At 40.3% G+C, this 23,999-nt stretch overlaps 1 long non-coding RNA gene across 1 annotated transcript; it reads left to right on the top strand.

Annotated features, from left to right (window-relative positions):
* The first annotated feature begins 3,638 nt into the window (after positions 1-3,638).
* Positions 3,639-7,108, top strand: LOC311066643. The gene is made up of 4 exons (XR_014603117.1): positions 3,639-3,959; positions 4,060-4,165; positions 5,234-5,331; positions 5,878-7,108. It is a non-coding gene; the product is annotated as an uncharacterized lncRNA (long non-coding RNA).
* Positions 7,109-23,999: the final 16,891 nt, after the last annotated feature.

Genomic DNA, 23,999 nt, shown 5'->3' with positions numbered 1-23,999 from the left:
TTCAATCATCACACCTGTTCATTATTTAGTCATCATCACTGTGTGTTTAAGTGCCTCTTTGTTCTTAGTTTAGTTGTCCGGTTCTATCGTGTGTTTGTGGCTAAACACTGTTATTTTGCCTGCTCTTTATCTTTGGATTACCTGAGTTTGTTTTATTTAATAAACCCTTTTTGTTATTTAATCTATTTTTGCATCTTTATCATCATCCTCTGGACTAAGTGTGACAGAATACCGGACCTACAAAGAAGTGAAGTTGAAAATTGCCTCCATTAATGTAGCTCCCATGGGGAGCTTGCTCAAGGCCAACAGGGCTATGATTTTTATCTCCTAAAGAGGAAGAGACATGGAGGAGTATGTGGAGGAATTTGTCTGCCACCTCACCAATTGCATCAACATCACGCTCATGGAGGGGTTTTAAGATCGGACTCGACGAGGAGATCCGGTTGGTGATGCCATGAGAAATTCCTGCTGGACGCTGTCCAACGGGCCTTCTTTTGGTGTAGGCAAAGAGGAAGAAGATTCCGCGGCCAGCGTCCAGCCACACTCTACATTAGTCACCACCACCCCAGAGCCAGACCCAGCACACAGATCAAGCCTGAGGCAATGCCGGCTTAGGATTCAGAGCCAGCAGCCACATCCATCCCGAAGGAGAAACCAGAGGTCCTGGCTGACCAAGTGTGTGAGACGGCCATGACATCTGTGACAGTGGGGTTTTAGTGGACCTGGAGTCAAAGGAATGGCTAATAGACTGGGAGACGGAGGTAGTGCTTACCACCCTATCCACCCATGAACCTTCTCTGTCACTGGTCCCTTCCTGCACTAATGTATGTTCATCACCTCTGCCATCATTATCGCCACTGGTGCTGTCAAGCCCTAATTCGTTTTCGCCACCAGCCCTGTCCATCACAGTGTGTTCTTCGTCACCACCATCATTGTCCAGCACTTGGTTGCCTTCATTACCACCATCACTATCCATCACGGAGCCTGCTTCCACACCCAGTCTTCCTCTCCTGCACGCTCCACCGAAGCCAGCCATTCCCTCGGCTTCACCACCTCTGACTCCTTTTAGCCCCTCAGCTCCACCATCAGCCCTGCCATGTAGTCCTGATCCGCCTTGGGTCTTCCTGTCCCCAGCTCTGACCTGGCATGAGGAGTCCCAAGCTCCGCCTCGTCCCTCAGAGCCAGCAGCTTCACCTCGACCCGTCAACCAATTGCCTCTCCTCTGGCTCCTCGGCTCCACATGGGACCATCATCCCTTCGGTTCCACTGGGCTCCCTCATCCCACAGGCTCCACTTTGGTGGGCCACGGACTTCCGGGCTGTCTGCTGCACTCCATCCCTCCACCCATACGGCTCCGTCAGGCTTCTCCATTCCTCAGTCTTCACCGCAGTCCTTACTCACACCTGCATCGGATCAGTCCTCCGGCCCCCTGGCTTCACCTCAGCCACTCGTCGCCAGGACTCCGCCTTGGTCTCCCAGTTCTTCTGCATCACTGGGTCTCTCTGCCCCACAGACTTCACCTGGGCCTCTAAATCTCCAGGCATCACTGCTGTCATTTGGGCTCAAATGACTACCTTGTTTCCTCCATCCATCACTGCCACGGTTGGTTGACTTCCTCATGGCCGTCTCCTGGGTCGCTCTGGGATCTCGTCGGCCGCCCGTTCTTCCCTGGATCCTTCCACCATCCTCTCCTCCATAGTTCCTCCCATCATCTCCTCCATGGCTTATTCTGCTGTCTGCTCTGCCCTGGTTCCTCCCATCTGCCCTCTATGGATTTTCAGCGCCTCCCCGGTCCCTTGTTTTCCTCCTGAACCTCCACCCTTCTTCCCTCAAGCCATCCATCTCGGAGCAAGGCCATGTCGTCCCGGAGGGGGCGTTCTGTCACGATCTGTGTATTAAGTTTAATTTTCATGGACTTTTAGTCTGTTTCTCTTCAGTTACCTGTTTCCTTTGTTCTGGTTTCCTGCTAGTCATTACTTGTCATGGACACTCTTTCAATCATCACACCTGTTTGTTATTTAGTCATCATCACTGTGTAAGTTTAAGTTCCTCTTTGTTCTCAGTTGAGTTGTCCAGTATTATCGTTATTATTTGTGTTATTATCCGGTATTATTTGTGTCTACATGCTACTATGTTGCCTGCTCTTTATCTTTGGATTACCTGTTTTATTTAATAAACCCTTTTTGTTTTTTAAACTCTTTTTGCATCTTTATCATCCTCTGGATTAAAGTGTGACAATATTCATTTGTGATGTGTCAAGCAGGGACTTCTAGGCATGTCATTTACCGTTTATCCCCGTAAATGATACAGTAATTCATAGTTTTTACTCGAAAAAACATAAATGTTACAGTAAAACTATAATGCGAATAACCAGTTTTATTTTTAATCATTTTACTGTACAAATTAGACTTTTTTTTTTTTTTGTAGTTGAGTGTAGGTTTTTTTTTTTTTTACATGGCGCTAGTAAAGCTGAAGTCATGGATTCGGTTCCCAGGGAATGTGTGCCATGAACTGAAAAAAATGTAAGTGCAATGTATTGTAAGTTGCTTTGGAAAAATAATTAAATAATTAAATTAATAAATGTAAGTAATAAATATTTTTTTAATGTAACTCATATCAATATTTCATGTCACGTCTGTACTTAATTGGTAACATTTGATAACCTTTTGCACTGCATAGTCTGCATTCATAATCATAATCACACTTTCATTTCCCAAACCAAAACCTCAAAGCAGTTCACCATCATTTGGCTTTAGTTTACTTTGTTTTTTACTGCCAAACTGCATGTGCAATTACAACCATATATTTGTGGAACCATTTAGTTTTCTTGAATGGAAAACTCCTTTAGGAATGCTAAATGTTTTAGTTTAACAATGTTTGTGTTGGGGATGAATAATTCTAAGTTTATTAGTCAGTGTTACGGAATAAGTTTCTACCAGTCTAAATAGGCAATAACATGATTTGATAAAAGTGAGGATGTTTAAATTACTTAGCAGCAAAACAAATCAAACTTTGTTTAATATTCTGTTCTCCAGTGTTTTAGGCCATATACTTATGATTGTTCCACCGCCTCAGTCATAAACCCACATGTTGGGTTGTCATGTTTTACGGTGACATTCCTCAGACATAAGGATTTTTATACTGTACAAACTGTATATTCTATCCCCTGGCCCTAAATCTACCCATCACAGAAAACTGTGAAAGCCGTTTTCCTAATGGGGACCAAAAAACAAGGACAAGACATTTCAGATGTTGTCATCTTTGTGGGGACATTTGTCCATAACATAGGATATACCTGAACCACACACACACACACACACACACACACACACACCAACACAGTTGGCAGAGCAGCATGACACTAAATACCTGCAAAAGCATGATCTGATATAATTGAATAATTTCTCTACCATCTCATCAAACCCCCAAGGGAATTTCACAATGACAGAGGTGTTGAGAAAGAAAAAGAGGGGGGAAAAGTGTCTGCAGGAAGATCAATGTGTGTGTGTGTGTGTGTGGGAGGATGTATAAATACAGTGAAAAAGACAGATAATTCTTATGACAGGATGTTGTTCATGTCCTTTGACCCTCGCTGACTGCTCCCATTCTTTGTTTGGCAGAGAAGTAAGATGTGTGTCCAGACCAACAATCTGGCAAGCCCCCTTCACCTTTCCCAAACCGTGTGCCCCTCTACAGACGTCAGAGAGCAACTGAGTGTGTTAATGGCTCTATGGGAAAAGCAAAAGGGGGGAGAGAGAGAAAGAATGACACACTGCAGGAAGATAATCATTGGGCAATAAAATGACGTCTCAGAATCTGTCTCACAATGCTGCGAACACAAGCATGTACGAACACACGTGCACAGGAAACCACACACAAAACTGCTGGATTACACCTCTGCCAAATTATCTTCAGTCACATGGGGGAGAACAGTAAATCTGTTGTATACAATCCAATAAGTATATTCAAGTATATTCAGAATTTTCTGATTCTTCATTTGATTTTTTTAAATCCCAAGATCTTTAACTCTATGCCTGTGTTTCCTGTCCCACTTTTCAGCATTCCTGCACTCCTGTTGCTGAATCTACAAGCACACTGCAAAAGTCATTTTTTTACAGTCTAAATTAAATATAAGATAACAAAGGATGTGTACGAGAAAGTAATGGTAAGAAAACACTTCTCTCTATTGAGTTGCACTTGTAGGCTCATATAGCATGACCAGTGTAGTTCAATTCACATTTAAATGACTCTTATGAACTGTTTTTTTGTTATTGAAAACATACATCAAAAAACAATGTAGTCTGATTCACAATCAAATGACTCCTATGAATTGGTTCTTGTTTGTGAATCAAAACATATAGCTCAGCCAGCGTAGTCCAGATCATAAAGAAATTAATCTTTTTGAGTTGGTCATTTGAATAATTGAACTCTTTGATTTTTGGGGGGTTGAGCTGATTATTACATTTGTTAAATAAATAGAAATTGAATTGTATAGTTCAACATAGTTCATCTATTTAACAGTTCATCTAATATAAATGAACTAATTAAATAAACTTAATAAATAATAAATGAAGTTAAATAAACTAATACTTTTTTTTTTTAATTAACATTCTCACAATGTTCCAAGTTACAAGGTTACTGTAAAATTCACAGCAATACTTGAGAAATAGTTTATAAGCAAAATGGGCATTGTAACAAAATCAAATTCAAGAATCAAATTCACCACATTTTGTCACCACACACAAAGTAGTTTGTGTACCTAAGCAAGTGTCTTACGCACGCACGGACACACACGTACACACAGAGTTGGATTACTAACTCACTTTGAATTTATCTCTTAAAATCTGACGTATTGGAGTGTCATGATATTTTATTTCCTTAACACACACATACACTCAATCTGGTTACTAAAATCCTCCTAAATGGTAATAAGTAGTTGTAAATCACGCATGGCAGTAGCTGTCTTCCGGTCCTTAGAGCTTGGCAGGAGTCTGCCGATATTACGCACACAAACACACACACACTGATGCAAGCTGCTTGCTGGAAGACATTAAGATTTGACATTAAGAATGAGTGTGCATTGTGGTTAGGTCAGTAGTGAAATAAAATATATTTTTTAATAAAAATGAGGAAAAGAGGAATAAAAGTAACTCCTTGCTTAAATCATTTGTAGTCTATTTTTATTCATTTTCGTTTATTTACTAATACATTCTATATTTTTAACATGCACTAGAATAAAGACTTTTGAATGAGCAAAAGGTCAGAGAGAGACCAAGGGAGAGAAAGAAAGTAGGAGAACAGAATGAAGATGGAGGACAACCCACGCAAAAAGTAACATTTTACAGTCTTTCCATACTCTCTGCACCCTCTCTCCCCCCTCTTCTTGCGTCTCATCTGTCCATCTCATGAGCATGTTAACATTTTGCAGACTTCAGTTCAGTCTGTTAAAGCACGCGCATAAAAACACAGGAATGCTGACCGTCCCGCTCTTAGTCTGCTTAAACATTCTTTCCTCACCTGTCATTGTATGTGTCTTGTCTGTATCTCAGACCATCAATTTCCCAGTCTGTCTCAAAAATCATTTTTCTCAGGATTTTTCTTTCTTGTTTTCCAAAGAATCTAAACATCCTTATTGCTTGAGAAGCAACATTTTGCACTTGCATTTCAGACACTATATCTTGATTATAATTTTTATTACTATTTTTAAGTACTTTTTTAAAGCATGAATCGAATAATTAATATTAGGATTCACATGTATATTCTTTGAGACTATAAGTCATTTTTACAAACCTAAAACTAACTTTTTAAATAAAAATGTATTTATAAAGGACTATTCTTATAACACAGATATGTCTTTTTGACCTCCATCTCTTCTAGGATCTCTCCATCTTTCACCGCCTCTCCATCTCTCTTCATCTTGGCGGAAGAGTAGGTGTTGGAGGAGAGGGCCAAACATAAACCGGGGGCTGCTAAACAATAACAAAAACAAGCGGATGGAAACAGGAGTGAAATATGTAAACAGGTCTGGTCAATAGTATGGTATGTCTCTCTCTCTCTCTCTTTTTGAGAAAATTAATCAAGGACAGCTGAAAAAGAACTAAAGACTGATGAGACATAAGGAAAGACAACAAGCGTGAGTGGGGCTATTTTTAGAACATTCTTTGTAGCTAAAAAAAGACACCCGGGAGACATTGGGCATTCTCAGTGTCTTTGTCAGTCTCGTCTGATAGCTTACAAGAGAGCAGCGTCACAAGCGGCCAAAGGCCAAACTCATCACCCTCCCCTTTACTGGAGACCTTCTGTTACACATGAACTGGACCCTCCCCTTACTGGACCCCCTTTTGCATCCCTCCTGCGTCACACAGGGATAACTGGAGGGCTGTGTGTTTTCTAAGGAAGGAATCTCACGGCTCAAAAACAGAAGAAAGGAAAAGTAAAGATAAAGAAAGGGACGTGGAGCAGGATAAGATATGATGGACGGCTGATGTCGGCTGACAGAGAGACAGTGGGAAGGCGAGAAAGAGGGTGAGAATGTATCAGAGACTAGAGGAGACAAAAGATCTTGGAATGCTCCAACGTCATCGGATTGTCACACTGACTGGGCTTTCATCGTGACCCCAGTGATATGAAAGAGGGAAACCTTTGGAGGGCATTCTCATGCTCTTGGTCGTGTGACTAATGCCAACCAACATCCGTACCGCTTGCAAAAATGTGCCATTTAGTCCCACACTGAATCGGCTCAAAGTACAAAGACCACTAATCTCCACTTTCCAATAACTTGGGCATTTCCATTGTGCTGTTAAGCAATGATCCTCCTTATGTCTTCCTGTCTAAGAGATTTCTAGGAGACTTACATTCATTCTTATTGTGTGAAGTAGCCTATAATTACTTAATATAACACAAACTACAGCAAATAAAAAATAAAAATAAAAAGATTCCTCTGTACAAAATGTATCATCATAGTTCTTAGTGAGCAGTAGTGCCAGTATTACAGGGTGGGACAATCTCCCCTGGAGTCATCACTGTGCCCCTCAGGGGGCCATTGTGCCACTACACCCTGCTTGACAGCTACCTTGTTTGCCAGTCTTTTCATTGGCACCGTTATAGAGTCTTTGGTAGACCAGGCTGTCAGCAACTCATTGTTTAGTAACTCATGTTTTGTCTGGCTAGCTGTAATCTTGTGGGGTCTGATGCCACCCTCATGGTGGTGCTGGCTCTTTGCCTGTGCTTCCACAGATTTGCCAGTGGTTCTCAGTGCTGCACATGGATGCGTGTTCCTCCACTACTGTAGCTCAATGTATTAGTTTTCAGTTATTTTCTTGCTCATCCCTTACAGACTGGAGCTGCTGAGGGGGATCCATCAAAGAAATGCCTACTCACCTGTCAATCAAACATACATTGAGCTAAAACAGGCAATTTACTTTTTAGGTGGGGCTTTTAAATAAAGCATGTATACTCATGGCAATGGAAAAAAAAAAATTCACTTAGGGGAAGAAGTTCAAAATACATTTGCAGCGTTAGCCTATACTGTTAGCGAACATCCCAACACCACGCACACTGCTGGGAGCATTGTTTAGATCAGTGGTTCCCATACGTGAGGTGAACAAAATGCTGAATTTTTCAATTTATTTAATTTTACCCCACCTTAAAATAACACTAAAACCGAGCATGCATTTCTAACTGTGTAAAAACAGGAAAATGGTGGTGTTGTAAAATGTCACATACATGACATCCAATCAAAGTAGGCCTTCCTCATCTTAATTTGCGGTCAAAACTGACTGCATCCACACAAGCAGCATGCATATGATAGGTTGCGTGCAGAATATGCTGCCTTAGCAAATCACACTATAGTAGCTAAGTTTTTGTACCTTTGTAAAAGTGGGGTTTAGCACTTGCTAGCATGAAGAGAAAATATAGACACAAACTGTGTATATAGATGGATTTATGGCCCTGTTTACACCTGGCATTAAGATGCATTTTGGTCGATCACAAGTAGACGACGGTAAATACAGGTGTAAACGGGGTCTAAAACATTTTGAGCTTGTCCACTTTCAACCACTTCCAGAGGTAGTTGAGAACGCATTTGACCGGATTGCTAAAGTGTAAACACTCATGTGGTCGAATGTGTTCGATCAACCGCAAAAGACCGCCTACTCTCCGCCTACTGAACTAACGAGTAAACATTATGGGAAGTGCGCTAGCCAGATGGGATTTAAACTTTGTCTGCATTAAGACCCAAGTTTGATGTGAAGACGAAAAACGCACCAAGCACAATGTTCTCTCACCATTACTGATTTCTAACACACTCACAGCGTTCGGCGGCGTCTTGCGGTTATCAGAGCAGAAACGAAAACTGATGCTCTCCGTAGTTTTTCCGGTGTAGTGCCGAATTATGGGACCCACCGAATTATGTGACCCTATAGGCGCTGTAGTGACAGTAGGGTTAGGATTGGGATTTGGAGTAGGTCGGATTAGCGCAATACAGCGCTTACTAGGGTCACATGATTAGGTGGGTCATAGAATTCGGCACAACACCGTCTCTGTGTTTTTCAGTCGTCCCCGGTCGCATTCATATGTACATTGCGCAAGCTCATTTCGTCCATTAGATCTAAAGAAAAAAAAAAAACCATGCATTTACCCGCCAACAGACCCTCCCCCTCGAAGAAATCAGGACAGAATTGATTGAAAGCGGACAAAAGAGATGGATTAAAACACCAGATATAAATGGGTATGTGTCTGCCTCGTCTACTTGTGATCCAATCTACTAAAATGCATCTTAGTACCAGGTGTAAACAGGATACAGAAACATATCCTGTGTGAGTTCTTGTAGTAATGTTGATGTGGCGAGCAGGACGAGGTCGAGGGCCGTGGGAGAGCGGCGCGAGGCCGGTGGCGTGATTGATAATGAGTGACACCGGTGTCGTATCTCTCAAGGTGGAGCGGAAGCATAAAGGAGGAGCGACGACAGTGAAGATCGAGAGAGGAACAGGCCTGGACTTATGTTGTGTTTTATTGTACATGACAGCAGTCGTCCGTGAGGGGCTGCTGTCTTTTACTTTTGTATTTGTTTATTTATTAATTAAAATGTGTGTTAAACGTTCGCCGGTTCCCGCCTCCTTCTTCCCACAACATCTAATTGCGTTACAGTTGATAATGTATTATATTACCATGAATGCATCTTTCCTGAATATCCACATGCACGATTGCAAACGTGCCATTGATTTTCAACAAACAAAAACATATTAAGTGACATACATTTTTAAATACAGTATTGTCAATATTGTTTGCTCTATTTTGCAATGAAATAATAGTTCCAACAAAAGCCACAGCAGAACTGTTGTGCGTCTCCAAGCAACACACAGCAGTGTTTCGTTAGTGAACAAATCTGCGGCTTTAAATGTATTGGGAGAATCAATGATTTCGTTTGATTGAAATTATTGGTTTAGTTTAATTTATTGCAGTCTAATAGAAATAGTGGAATAGAGGGGGGTATGCAGAAGGATGTTAAATGCCTCAGGGGGTACGCTACTGTAAAACATTTGGGAACCACTGGTTTAGATGAATATGTAAATAAGTGCTGAACGCCTTACTCCCAATAACAAAATAAACACAACAAAAATGATAGCGGTGAGAAAACAGTAATTAAGAAAGCATAATATCATAGCTATGTGCATTTGTTTGCACAAGCTCTGCAATTCGGCGCAGCAGTCAAGTCACATCACGTTTATATAACACCTTATACAATCGATTTAAAGCAAGCAGCTTTACAGTCTAAAAACATGAAAAAACAATGTCAATGGAATTGACAACTGGAATTACAAATTCAATTGTTACTATAAAGGAGCTCTCTGTATCTCTGTTCTTGTTTTTACTCACATCTGAACAGAAGAAATTAACTGGAGAGGATTTCCACTTCAAAGAAGGAGGGGCCTCAGAGTACACTTTCCTATTGCAGAATCAGACCAATGGTAGTTCGATGTGTAGCAGCCGGAGCTGGTTTTCTGGAAAGTTCGCTGTGGAATGCTGTTTTGAACTCTCAAATAAACACCAAACAAACTTTGTTTTGGTCTGATTTTGTTCTAAATTATGTCATATCAGTTCGTTCTTAGGTTTTGCTTTAACAATATGGAGGCCTTGACTTTCTTTCTTAAGTGGAACGCACTGAAAAATGTATGTTTTGTACATACAATAAAAGTCAATAGACTTTCAGTCTTGCCATTAAAAGCACTGCATTATTTATTTTTGAAAACGAGGCTGTGAGGTAAAGAAGTACAGTGTGTTCAATAGATTGCACTGTTTTTTAACAACATACAAATTGTTGTTACATATTTTTTCAGTAGTCTTTCAGTAGTTCACAAGCCTATCCCTCACAGCCTCGTTTTCATCTGTGTAGAATTCAATATGGCATCTACCCTGACTAAGGATCCAGTGTTGTTTTGGGGTCCGTTGACTTTCATTATAAGCTGTCAAATCATCATCTTTTGATGTTTGTTCTCAGGTGTGACATTAGCATGGTTGAGCATATTTGATGTGCTCTATGTATGTGTGTGTGTCACCAACACGCACGACAAAGAAGATAAAGATCCAAGACAGTCTTTAATAGTATCCACAGGTAAAACCAAACAAAGGCAGGCATGCAAACACAACCATAACATAGACAAGACCGGACCAATGAGACCTGCAAACACAGGAACTTATTTACACAGATCAACCAAAGTAATTAATAAGGAACAGCTGAACAGTATACCGAAATCAAATCAGTCACCATGGTGACAAATTCAGGCGGGAAACCGTGAACCATGATAGTGTGTTTAACAATATTTATTTATATGTGATATCTGATTTTTTTACAATCTATTTACACATTTTTCATAAAAAATATCTTAATTTGTGTTTTGAACAAAAGTATTATTTGTTTAGAACAACATGAAAGTCAGTAGTTAATGACAGAATTATAACTTTTGTCTGAACTATCCCTTTAAAAGTACCCTCTGAACTGAATATGGGCATTTACACGTCACCGTTTCAGATGGCCTTGAAAAACAACCGTATTACTTAAAGATCAGTCTCATGTAACAGGAAGTCAGAGCTTACGTTATGAATGGTCAGTTTCACATTCCAAAGCCGAAACAATCCCACTCCATCTTACTCAGTCACTTTCTACAGTCACGTACTGTATGTCATAATGACCGCTCTATATTTATACAACTGTTTACATGACCAATTAACCTCCCTCGGTCAGAGGATCAATGAAGAACAACATCCTCGTACTAAAAGCTCCTCTAATACTTAATACCACCCACTCAGCGCCTCTCTATCTCTCCCTAAAGACGCTCTATTAAATCCTTTCATACACTCACACTCCCGCACATTTCATTGTCTTATCCTTATAAGTATGAAAGGAATGTGAGGAATGGCAGAGTCATAGATAGAGGGAATTTCCCTAAAGAACAGCAGACATGTACATGATCAGACAGACTGTGAGGAAAGGGGGGCAGATGGAGGATGGGGTGAGGAGGAGTACAGCAAAGAAGAGAAAAAGAGTTGAATCTTTGATGAAGAAAACAGACACTCAACGATACAGTAGGGCAGCATTACTCAAACACTTCTGACTAGATCAGTCAGACCACCTCAGCATGACTCAACCTGAACTAATCCTAGATCAGGTTGACAGCTCTTCTAACACTCTGTGTGTCTGTCACCAAGCTTACAATGTTGTCAGATCAGAGCCTTTACCTGTAATAAACAATTCACTGGACTTTTACTGCAAATCACTTTGAGCTTACAGGTGACTCCCGCACCAGTCGTCCACCCTGACCTCAAGTTCACCACAATAGACAGGTCAGTGACATATAAGAGATCTAGTTTAAAACATTAGAAATGTATTTTAAAAGGTTTTTAAAAGCCATTTTACAAAAAGGTTTTAACAATGTTTTAATATAGTGTAACCATTAAAAACTAACAACATATTTTCCTTACACCTTGAATCATCATTATTTTCAAAAAAGTTTTAAAATATACTCATCAAGGTAAAACTTATTTTTTATTCAAATATCAGAAATTATTCATTTATAAATTTGAAGTTTTTGGGTATTCACAACACATTTTACAATCTGAACTAACCTCGTCTTGTAATAAAAAGGTCAAATTATCTGATATTTTAAATTACGAATACAGTCAGTTTTAAATACACACTCATGAGGGACTGCAGAAGTAATTTTGGTTTCACTTTATTTTAATGGTCCCTTAAACACATACTGTTGACTGTAACGTTGCACCTACATGTCTATTAACTCTTGTGTTAGTAGACTGGTAGGGTTAGGGTTAGAATGAGTTGACATGTACTTGCGAAGTTACTTATAGTCAGCAGAAAGCCTGTTGGAGAACCATCACAATAACGAGTGAGCAGATATTAAGCAGACAGTTTACTAATACTCTAATGAGAGTTAGTTGACATGTAGTTACTTATAGTCAACAGAATGTTCAAAAGACCATCAAAATAAAGTGTTACCGTAATTGTTGACTTTATGATATATTTTTGACTAAAAATATCTAAATGAATTGGAATTCAAAAATTAAAAACATGTTCATTACAGAACAGCTGTATTCAAGTCACTATGAATAGCATCGTATGTCTGAATAAATTAATAGATCTGGACTAAAAATGAGTGTCAAGTCATTGACCCAGGCTTTAATAAAATTACAAAATATGGGCAAGAATGAAAGCAAAGAAGAGGGATCAGATTACAGGACCGCCGGGGTTGATTTCCCTCTGTTTCCTGGTGTTACATCATCATTTGAACTGTGCCGGGCCTTAAGCAAGCGCATGCCATGTGCCTCCCACCCAGAACACACACAGTCTTGACAAAAGAGGCATCAGTCTCTCTATATTTGGGCCGAAAGTGTATAGATCAGCTCTGGGAGGGGTCTGAGAAAGGATAGAGACTGATTCTAAAGCTGCCGTATGATTAAGGCTCATGGATAAATGCAAAAAGGCGTGAGTGAGAGAAAAACAGAGACATAATTTCCATACCCTCCTTTAGATAATGCAATATTGTTGAACAGAATGGGAGGAAAAAACGGCTATGTCATCTCCTGTTAAGACTTAAAGGATGAAAGCAAGAATGAAGGATCTCTAATGTTTTCTTTACCCTAGCAGCCACTGATGTGGAGAGAGAAAGCTGTTGTTTGGCTTGGTGACAAGCTCCACCCACTGAATGATTTACAAACGGCACGCTGTAATTTACTTGAATGAGAATGCATCACTGGAGTTTAACAGGTGATGTCAGAGGGCTTTCCAAGATATCACACCGAGATGATGACACACACACACACACACACACATGCGTGCGCGCATGCACACACACCCTACTGCTTTCTGCCATTAGCACAGAGTACTATTGAAGGGATCTTTGACAGATTATAAAACAACGCTATAAAACGCACAAGTACACACACGTTGTTGTTTTTTTGGTTATGGCCACAAAGATGAAGCGCACCTTTAAATGTTTTAAGATTAGCTCTTCTCATTTCACATAGGAATCACTGTATACAGTGCACCTGCTTTACTGTGTACAGGATCATTATCATTTAAAATACACTGTGAAAGAAAAGCATTGTGAACTGTTATAACAGTAAAAAAGACAAATTGTATGTTTTGTATCGCCAGCATGAGTGATAGGGAGTATTGACAGATCTTCCTTTCACCATGTGAATTTTCAGCATCATTACTCCAGTCTTCAGTGTCACATGATCCTTCAGAAATCATTCTAATACACTGATTTGGTGCTGAGGTAACATTTCTTATTGTTATTGATGTTGAAAACTTAATGTTGCTTAAATGTCTTTACTTTCAGTTTAAAGTTAATGCATCCTTACTGAATAAAAGGATTACATTAAAAAAAACTGACTTTGAATATATTCTCTGCCTTAAAAAGCATTAAAATCTCACGGTTTGAAACAATGGTGCCAATGCCTGTCATCAAAATGATTGACTACTATAACCTTCCAGATACAAGGCATCTGCAGCCAATCACTAGCAAAAAAAAAAAATTGTCAACCACTCTAAACCACAAGTAATTTATTATATTTCATTTAAAAGTGGCTTGCCCCGTGCATGGCTACAACAACCATTTCTATTTTGCAGCAATTTCCCATGGGACGAAAACACTGCTCAGTTCACATATTGTTTTTTCTACACTTCTATTCGCAAAAATTTAATTCGCAACTGCCATCAGCATGCTTGCTTTGATTGGTCATGCCATTAAAGCTCACTGGCCTGAATTAAAAGAGAAAGAGTAAGCGAGAAGCAAAAAGAGAGAGAGGCCAAGCGGCCAAGAGGCCTGTTCTCAGACAGTGAGTGATGCCATGAGCTTCAAACACAGTGAAGAGGTTAAGTACCTATTATGGGATTGTGGAGGCGTAATAAGGGTTGATGGAGTAGACGCAGGCTTGCCACCACAGCCAGGGCCCAGAGATCCCCACACTCTCTGAAAAGAGAGCGTGAGAGAGAGAGAAAAAAAGAAAGAAAGAAAGAAAGAGTGAGAGCTCCCCTTCTGTCCCCTTTCTCCCCTCTCTGACACTAATATGGAAAAAAACATGTTTTGAGTGAATACGAATGCAAATATTATTCTTCCTGACTATTACCACTGCAAGCACCTCTGCGCGGGCAGCCAAAGCGTTGGACAAAAAGGCCAAAGACTTTCTCAGTGCCTTCAAAGAGAGCCTACATAAAATAAACACCGCCATCAGATTACAGCCGCTAACATGGCTCAGTGTTAGGCCGAGGCTGGGCGCGCAACTGCCCGGTAAGTGTGGGGTCCGCTCAGTCAACACGATGACGCAGAACGGAACAAAAGCACGACAGAAAAAGCAGGTCTGTCGGAACACAGCCCCAACCCGCAGCACCGCTGACCCCACCGCCACTGCCCAGACCCAGAAGAGAGGAGAGACGAGGGGATGAGAGGAGCGTGGAGGACAGATGAGGTGGGATGGCCAAAGGGCTTGAGCCGGGAGTTGAGGTGTGGTGTGCATTTTGGACGAGACCCCTAAACCCGAGACCAGAGCGGAGACTCCCAGGGAAGGCAAACCTGAAAGAGAGCAAATATAAAACAGAAGGAGGAGGGGCAAGGAAAGGTGGGGAGAGAAATGCAGAGCAAAGGTTAGGGTGGAGTGAGAGAAGCTGGATGAGAGATGTAGGGAGAGGTAAAAGGGACATCTGAGTGGATGATGTTTAGAGACAGACAGAACGGGAACGGGAGCGTCACCGGTGGATAACCTCTCGGTATGACATCACAGGGCTCTTCTAATACGGTGGGCAGCGATGACGTAATCCGCCTGGCAGCAGGAGAAAGTGAATCGGTCCCAGAGGAGAGCTTGGGTGTTTCACTCATCCCGCGTCTAACCTCAAACCTACACACAGTCTCTCTTTCCCATGCACACACACACACACACTGACTACACACACGCAGTCTATTTCATATTTCTCTTTTACATATCAAGGATTCGCTTCAAGAATGTAAATGAACACCGACACGTGTTCACTCCCTCTCTATTCATGGATAGAAATACACGCAAATATGCAAGGATAGATTTTCTCTCTCATACACACACACACACACACACACAGACTTTGTCAGAGCAGGGTAGGAAACTCAGGGCAGCTCAACCTCACTGACCGCACCGGCTGCAGACACATGCGCACACACGTCTCCATTTATACTATTCACCATCTTTTTGCACTAACATAATGTAGTGCGAAAGGTTTTAACTCTTAAAGTTTTTGATAAATTCTTCAGATTGGATATTTCAGATTTAAAAATCTGAAATGTTTTATTTCTTTACTTTTTATATTTGCTCATATAGCCTACTGTATGGTTGAATATGCAAAACGGTCATCTGTAATAACAGGACCCCATGAAATTTTATTTAATTTAAACAACAGGATGTAGAATTTGAGCAGTATGAAAATGAACTGAAATTCAATTAACTGTAATTTTAACTAGAACAGCATAGCTTTGCATGCATCTAGATAGATAGATAGATAGATAGATAGATAGATAGATAGATAGATAGATAGATAGATAGATAGATAGATAGAAGGGTGGAAGAATAATTTTGAAGAATGCATTTACAGAGTTGCACTTCTACTACACATACTATATAAAAGAAAATAGTAGTAAATATTAAATATTTTTCTGAAAAGCATGCTGTACAAATCCACCAACTACACAAATCAACATTCAACAAGACCAGCATACAGCCTGGACTAAACATTCATGCCAGTTGGTCATTTCTGCATCGTCAGTAAAACATCTAAAATCAGGGCAATTCCATTTTCTCTGTGAGAACTTTAAACTATATGGTATTTTTGTTTCATGTCTGTTTTGTATATTTTGTTTATAGTATTTTAGGCCTATGCTTTGCTACCCTTGAACAACAGATAAGGAACATCAGCTGAGGAACAGCTGGTGGCCTTGAGGTTCAGGGTATTTGGGTCGCAGCCTGGAAAGCCCCAAATTGTGTAATGAAGGCAGACCTCAATAAGAACAGGATTACGACTGTCAGGCTCTAATGTGCTTGCGTCAGAATTTTGAAAACGTGAACATCATCCAATATTAAGGAGACAAGTTGTACACGCTCAAAGACACAGTTAAGAACACACACACATCCCGACACAAACAGAGACCCTCCCTTTCTCTCTTTCCTGACTCAGCAGTTTTGTAGGAAACCTGTGTTGCTTTGAAGAGGCAAGAATCTATCATTACTTGAGAGATGTAGAAAAAGAAAGCAAAGTGAGAATAAGTGCTCCATTGTCTACCCCGTCACCCCTCCTTCCCCCTCTGCCTCCGAAAAAATAATTGTGTTGTCCTAATTACAGAGAGGAACTTCAACAGGTGCGGGGAGCAGCACCTGGAGGAATGGGTGTATATCTTTGCTTGGAGTGCATGTGTGCGTTTTATGGCCGGCCATGTGAGCAATACAGACACACACTTCTAAGGACAGGGCAGACAGTGACACAGAAAAAGGATGGGGAGGCTGACTGTTCACATCAACACTGGCATCACTGACCCATAGCTGTATGACCAGTAGCCTACTATGCCTGAAAAACATCTTTACTGCTTTAACCCAAATAATAATCATCAATTATTCCATGATGAATGGATGACAAGTTCAAAACAGCCCATGGACAGTCTCGCTCATAAACCACACAGATTTGCAAATCAGAAGTAGTATAGTAACTGAATTGATTAAATTTCCACCACAGGGAGGCTGAATCATGACTCACACAAATCTGCCACCGAATTGAGACGATGACATGGCGCGGGTGATGGGGTTTAAGACAAACGAGGGCTGGCTGGTGCCGTTGGCTGGACAAATTTAAAATCCGGAGTGATGTAACGGCTCTCACGGGATCGCATTCTTACCGTAAAAACGACATAATGAAACAATTGACCGGAAGGGACGGAGATCTGGCACGTTGTCAAGATACAACGCGGAAAAGACAACACAGTTTTACAATAAGTGTGGATTAAAGACTTCACATGACGTCAGTACACGTCTTGGGAATTTTTTTTCATATCCTCAAAAACATGTATATCTAAACAAATGAAGCAAGGATGGGCTTGACGCCACGTCCATCCAGTGCTTCGTTTGGGTCAATAAGAGTGTTTATTTTCGAACGTCACTGTTAGTGAGAAGGTTGTTTTATCAGGAATAAGAAACTACAAACAGCAGCCTGTGTGAAGTAGCCATCCTTTCTCCGTCACAACATAGATAGCTCTATAATAAATATAGCCTACACTTCAAACTACACTTATTTAGCCTACCACTTTTAACCCTGGGTTAGGACATATAGCATATTTTGAGGATTAAAATAATGCAGTGCAGAGGGCGATCAAACAGGTTGTTTTGTAGGCTACTGCACTGCTTTTCAAGTGTTTTTCTACGGAGCCCCTAATGGTGGTGGGAAAAAATATGAGATGGATAAAAATTATTTTTCAATGCTTTACGTTCTCTCACAAATCTTGCGTTTCTCAGTTTCTGGGAAACGCAAAACATTTGAGAGCGAACACAAAAGCATTGAATTATTATTTTTCCTCCCATCTCCTTTTTTCCCACCATGTCCTTTAAGGGGCTCCGTATTTTTCTAAGTAATCACGTGCTAGAAGTTCGTGTTTGACCAGAGATGGTCAGAGATGAGAAGGTCTGTATCTCTTACCATTGGAGAAAGCGTGACAGCTAACTTGGATCACATCATGCACCTCAGCAGATCGTGTAATGGCAGTGACGCACGCAGTTCAAACATTTATGACAGTCAGTTACAGCTTGAAAAGTACTTGCCTTTATTATGTAGCCTATATCTATGTTATGGTGCGTTCCAGGCAACCTGTAACCCGTGTTTTTCCAACCTTAAACCCGTGAAAGTGCACTGGAACGGCAGTCAAACCCGTGACTTCCCACCCGTGAACTCGTACTAGATCGATGTACTCCCAGTTACGAACTCTGACGTCACATAGCCCGCGAAACTATACAAAACAACAATGGCAGCCCTTACGGATGCAGTGTTTCTGCAGGCACACGGTGAGAATACACTTTAGGACAATATAACGTTGCAGTCAAATTAATAATAATATAATAATAATGATAATAATACACACACGATTATGTATTACAATGTTATGTGTCTGAAACAATAAGTATGTCATGAAAGTGTATTGCCGCATTGTTTACATCTAGCTACCACAATTCCTTGTGCTCAGGTAGTTTGGCGTGACTGGCCTGGAACGCTACAAAGTCGTGAGTCGTGGTTTGAAGTCGTGATTTACGTGCTCAAAAACCTGCCTGGAATACTGTGGTAATGCCGTAAATGAGTCCTGTCTGTCGCGAGTCGCGACATTTCCTTCTCTGCCTTCCCTTATAAAATAACCTTTTTATCATAGTAAACTCTACATATCGTTCACAACAAAAGTATTGTTTAGCGTAAAACATGTCTGTTTGACTGTTTGAACATTGACTGTTCGTGTCTTTTGCAGCATCTCGCGTTCTAAAAACTATTTACTCTTTCCCTACCATTGAACAGTTAACTCGTCATTTATGAGAAAACCCTTCTCTGCCAATAACTTATTTAGCATTGATAACATTAATTTATCAAGTTAGGGGGCGCTATTACGCTTCTCCTGAACGAGTACGGATAGGCACTATGCACGATCGCTTCCGCGTTTTGTCTCAGCCCGCCCAGTTACATCCGGTGCTGAGTCGGAAGCCGTTTTTGCATTAGGTGGAGATAATGGCAAATTACCATAGACAGTATAAGAAATGGACACAGCGACCCCATTGGATTCAACGGAGAAAAGTGAAGTCAATTAGAAGCTCTCACTTCCTGATGGCTGACCGTACTGCCCAGACTCAAACTGAGCTTGACGACGTAGATGTGATGTGAGCAACCCGTCTGTCTTCTAGTAGCTGTGTCAAGAGAAATCTGAATCATTCCCTTCCGAAACTTGCAGAGACGGAGAGCGAGAGTAGGAGCTGTCCATGAGCTAGGAGCAGGAGAAACTTTTGCTAAGTATTCTGATGAATTATTTTGTCATTTTGCCTCCACGTCCCCCTGATTGCCTGCGAGCTTCTCCTCCTGTCTATACGGTAATTTCTCTACTGTGCGACAGAGAGTCGCGTGGTTATGACGCAATCGTTAGCCTATTTTTACAAAAACTGCTTCTACGGGGCCATAACGTAAGATACAAGGTAATGGAGCCTTTTATACATTTTCGTGTTTCTTTAGAAATAAATAATGGACAAATGGAGTCTTTAAACGCCTCAGATGTAAAGTTATTCGCTGTCAAAGTAACGCCAAAATGAATGGGAGTCAATGGAATGCTAACAGCAGGTGATGGTCTGCTAATCAATGGCGGCGCCCGGGGAAGCTTCAGTTTTTTCCGAAACATTGGCCCCCTGCAAATTACACTTGCTGTTTACAAGAACTTCCAGCGGTTAACGTGAATGATGTTAACAATATTTTGAGGCAGTTAGCTGTCGCACCTAAGAGTAAGAAAGAGAAGGGCTTTAAATTATATATTTCGAGCTACATCGACAACTTTAAGGGTGAGTATTCTCTCGTATCATGCGAAATCCGACTAGCGAATCGGTTTCTAAAATCGTTGTCTCCTTTTCTGAGAAAATTAATTTTATGAAAGTTTTGCCACTAGTACTTTGATGCTGCACTTCGCTATAGAACGCGCTATGCGGAAGTAAAGACGCTGGCTGAGAATCTCCAGATCAAAGCACAGGTAATAAAGAAGCAGCTGAAACAAGCGATCTCAAATGTAAGTATGCATATGACAAATAATGCGATAATCAACAATGAACAGGATACAAATCAAAATTGGCTAATTACTGCATGAAATGCCGACCCCGGAAGTGGTATGACTGTGCAAGCATTCGTGTTGATGGACTCGATATAGGCTACTCAATCTGTGTTACTTTTGATCATCGTTCTGAATATGATCCAGATGTAGGCTAGTCTTTGACAAAAACAAGATTTTCTCAGCTTTTTGCTCAAATGTTGCTTTTTTTTTCTGTTGATAAAAAAGAATGCATGAAGATAGAATAAAACCGATTTTTTGTTTAAAAGCAGAGGGTCTGTTCTTTCTTTTGATATATTGCATCATGTTCAGATATTCATTCAACAAAATATTCTGAGGCCCATGAAACTTTTGTGAAAATGACCAAAAACGCTGGCGTAGACTGGCAACTTAAAATAATAATAATAATAATAATAGGCTAATAAAAGAAAACACGGATGGCGAAGGGTTAAAAATTTCAACATTTAACTCTTTTTTTTTTATTATAGGTTCTATAGGTTACCTTTTTATCATTTGCCTCACGTTTTTAAATGCAAAAAACAACAACAAAAAAACACGTTGATGACATGTTTAGACTGTTACAGCAAGTTGTCTAGCAACAGACAGCTAATTATAAACCGCATCAGTGCTTAAATATTCATATTTTGTCTCCATATCTGAAAAAAAAGTTAAAAAATAAATTTGTTAAATGGAGTGAAGACACTAGGCTTTATTGTTTGTGTGTGCTTTTCTAAATTGTTTGTGAGGTAACAGCCAGAGCAGATTTAGGCTATTACGTGGCAAACTTTTCAGAGATGGACAAACAGGTAATGGACCCGTCATGAGCTGCATTCACCCAATCACTGTTGCTGGCCTCATAAATATGTATATAAGAACGTTATTCCTGGGTTTTAATGTCGGAAACCCTAATACCATGCATTTTAGGCAAATTCCAAACGGTGTTTTTGCACTTTTAAAGGGCACTTCGGAAAGGGGACGCCATTTATAGGGGCGTGAACATAAGTGCACAACTGAAGGGATCACAAAGGGCCCTTCCACAAGTCCATATCAATTATTTATTATCTATAAATGAGCCTGCAACATATTAAACTGAAACCACTGGGAGTTTGAAAAGCAAAAGCAGAAGTTATTTTTTTTACAAAAATCATCAAATTGCAACAAAGCGAGAGGGCATGCACTATCCTCCAAATCACCTGTGAGCAGAATAGGTTTGGAGATGGAAAAGGAGAAAAAGTGATGTGATGTGAAGGCCAAATATGGTAACCCATACTTGGAATTTGTGATCTTCATTTAACCCATCCAAGTGCAAGTTGCAAGAGCTGCAACTATGGCAGCTGAGAAGGCCATTCTTTGTGTTCTTTTTGAAGAATTTTCAGAGCCTGTGATGAAACCGGTATAAATACGTGTTTAATACTACAAAATACGCTCGATGTTACAGTCACTGCCCTTGCCATCCAGAATAAAAGAGAACATCCCAATCGAGTGAAGGGATTTGTGGAAACTGTGGTTCCTAATTATTGTGATCCAACATTTGCCTCACATTTCAGGATGAAAAGACAAACATTTCAGGTGAAGGTTCTTACCTTCTTACCTCCGAGACTGTGTTATGATATGACTGTATTATTTTTATTGTGAGTATTAGGCTTATCATTATTGCTGATCACTGTTGATATGCTATATTTTTACTATAAAACTCTTACGTCAAACATGTATTCTAATATCTTCAATTGTTGCGTATACCGAGCTGCAGCGGACACATTTGTAAACGACTTTACTTGGACCCATTGTGCGAGCTGTCTCTTTAATACTGCATGGTTTATATACATGTTGCTGCTGATTGGGCTGACATTTTTGACACACCCACCAAACAAGAGAAAACGTATCTCAAACCCTGTTGCACACCGTTTCCAGGAAACATGTCGTTCAACCCGGAAACCGGTTTGAGCTTGAACGTGCCCCAGTTATTCATTAGACAGCTATTGATGCTTTTCTGTTCTATCTTGAATAACGTGATGCTTCCATATGCGTTGTTCCCATAACAGAGATGTAAAGCGCTGTTTCTCTGAAATTTCCAAAGACTCATAAAATATAATACTTTGTCTTGGCTTGATATACAGTCTAATGAAATCTAAATTTTAAACATCTTTTATTGTACCAATTTAATGGGCCCAATACTTCCTATCTGAGCCAATGCAGATGAATGAGCAAAGTTATTTCAGGGCATGACCACCCTGATTGTAAAGCAAATCATGATTGGTTGGAGTGAGAGAGTGCTATGATTGGTCAGAGCAAATGGCTGCTATCTGATTGGCTTAAGCAGATGGTCACGCTGGGTGGAGTGAGTCCACATATTCATGGATTTGTCTGCATGTCTTGACACTAGAAGTGTTTCAAAATCTACAAATGCAAGCAGGGATCAACAGATGCACTGGAAGCGATCCACTAATGCATGCAGCGATTCACAAATGTGCAGGAAGCGATTCACAAATGAATTCCAGGCAGAATTATGTTTGTGACATTAAACACATTTATTTGCAAATCTTCTTTTTTTGTTGTTGTTGTTTTTTGTGAAACTCTTTACATTTATTTGTGGACCTTAATCTATTTATTTGGAATAATGCAGCAGTTCTAACCCCATAGTATATACTCATGACGGGGGAGGAGAGAGAGTGAGCAAGAGGGATATTTGAAGAAAGACTGTAGAAAGCAAGATGGCTGAGAGACATTACAAAAGAGAAAAAGTCAGAGCAATATTACTGGAAAAAGAAGGGTTAGAATCAGGCAAGAGCTTTAGGACCCGTGTTAATATTAGAAAAGCTTTCCAGCGCTTGAGAGACCTAAGCGGGAAGGCCTGAAAACTGAGGTTGCGTTGTTTCTGCTCCATGCATGAGTAACATTGATTTCGAGTGTGTGCTGCTGGCGACTTACAACGAGCTTGTATTTACTCATGTACTGTATGTTCATTTTTGTTCTTCCAAGTTCCTTGTCGTTAGTTTGTTATCTTTGCTTTATTTTTTATGCATTATGGGGGCGGAGAAATGAAGGGAGGGGTGTGTGTGTTTGTTTGAGTTGATTTCAAATATCATATTATTAATATATTTACAGCAATGATTCTCAGAAATCGCTTACTGCACCTTTAACTTATAAAGTTAAGAGCAGATCAGGAACACACACACACATACATATAAAACATATTTTAAAAACTTCATTATAAATGTACATTTATTTGTATCATATTAACACCAAGAATAAAATGTTCCTGTTGTCGCTGCCTAGCGTTGTCGTAGTAACATTCCATGTGAAGCTACTGAGGAAAATTACTTGGACTTTCGTTGCTCCCTTTGCCAAGTGCGTTCCAAACGGCTTCATGAAACACAAATCCTCCCTCCAAAGTCCCCACTTCAAAGGCTCTGCCCTTCGGAGTGAGTAGGGCATAGGGATGCGCACTTCCGATTGGAATTTGCCCTTACTAGTAAACATCAACTAGGCCTATATGAACAGTATCACAGAAAAAGATAACCCTTAATTATGTTTACCGAGGGTTTACCCTGACTTCAAAGTAGTAGAACTATCAAAATGCTATATTACCAGCACAAATGATTAGGAATATCTTTCTAAACATTGGTTCCATGGAAA

The sequence above is a fragment of the Abramis brama genome (genome assembly GCF_963993115.1).
Source record: "Abramis brama genome assembly, chromosome: 17".
In the NCBI taxonomy this organism is placed as follows: Eukaryota; Metazoa; Chordata; class Actinopteri; order Cypriniformes; family Leuciscidae; genus Abramis; species Abramis brama.
Note: the sequence above shows the minus strand (reverse complement) of the source record. Positions and strands in the feature narration are given on the sequence as shown.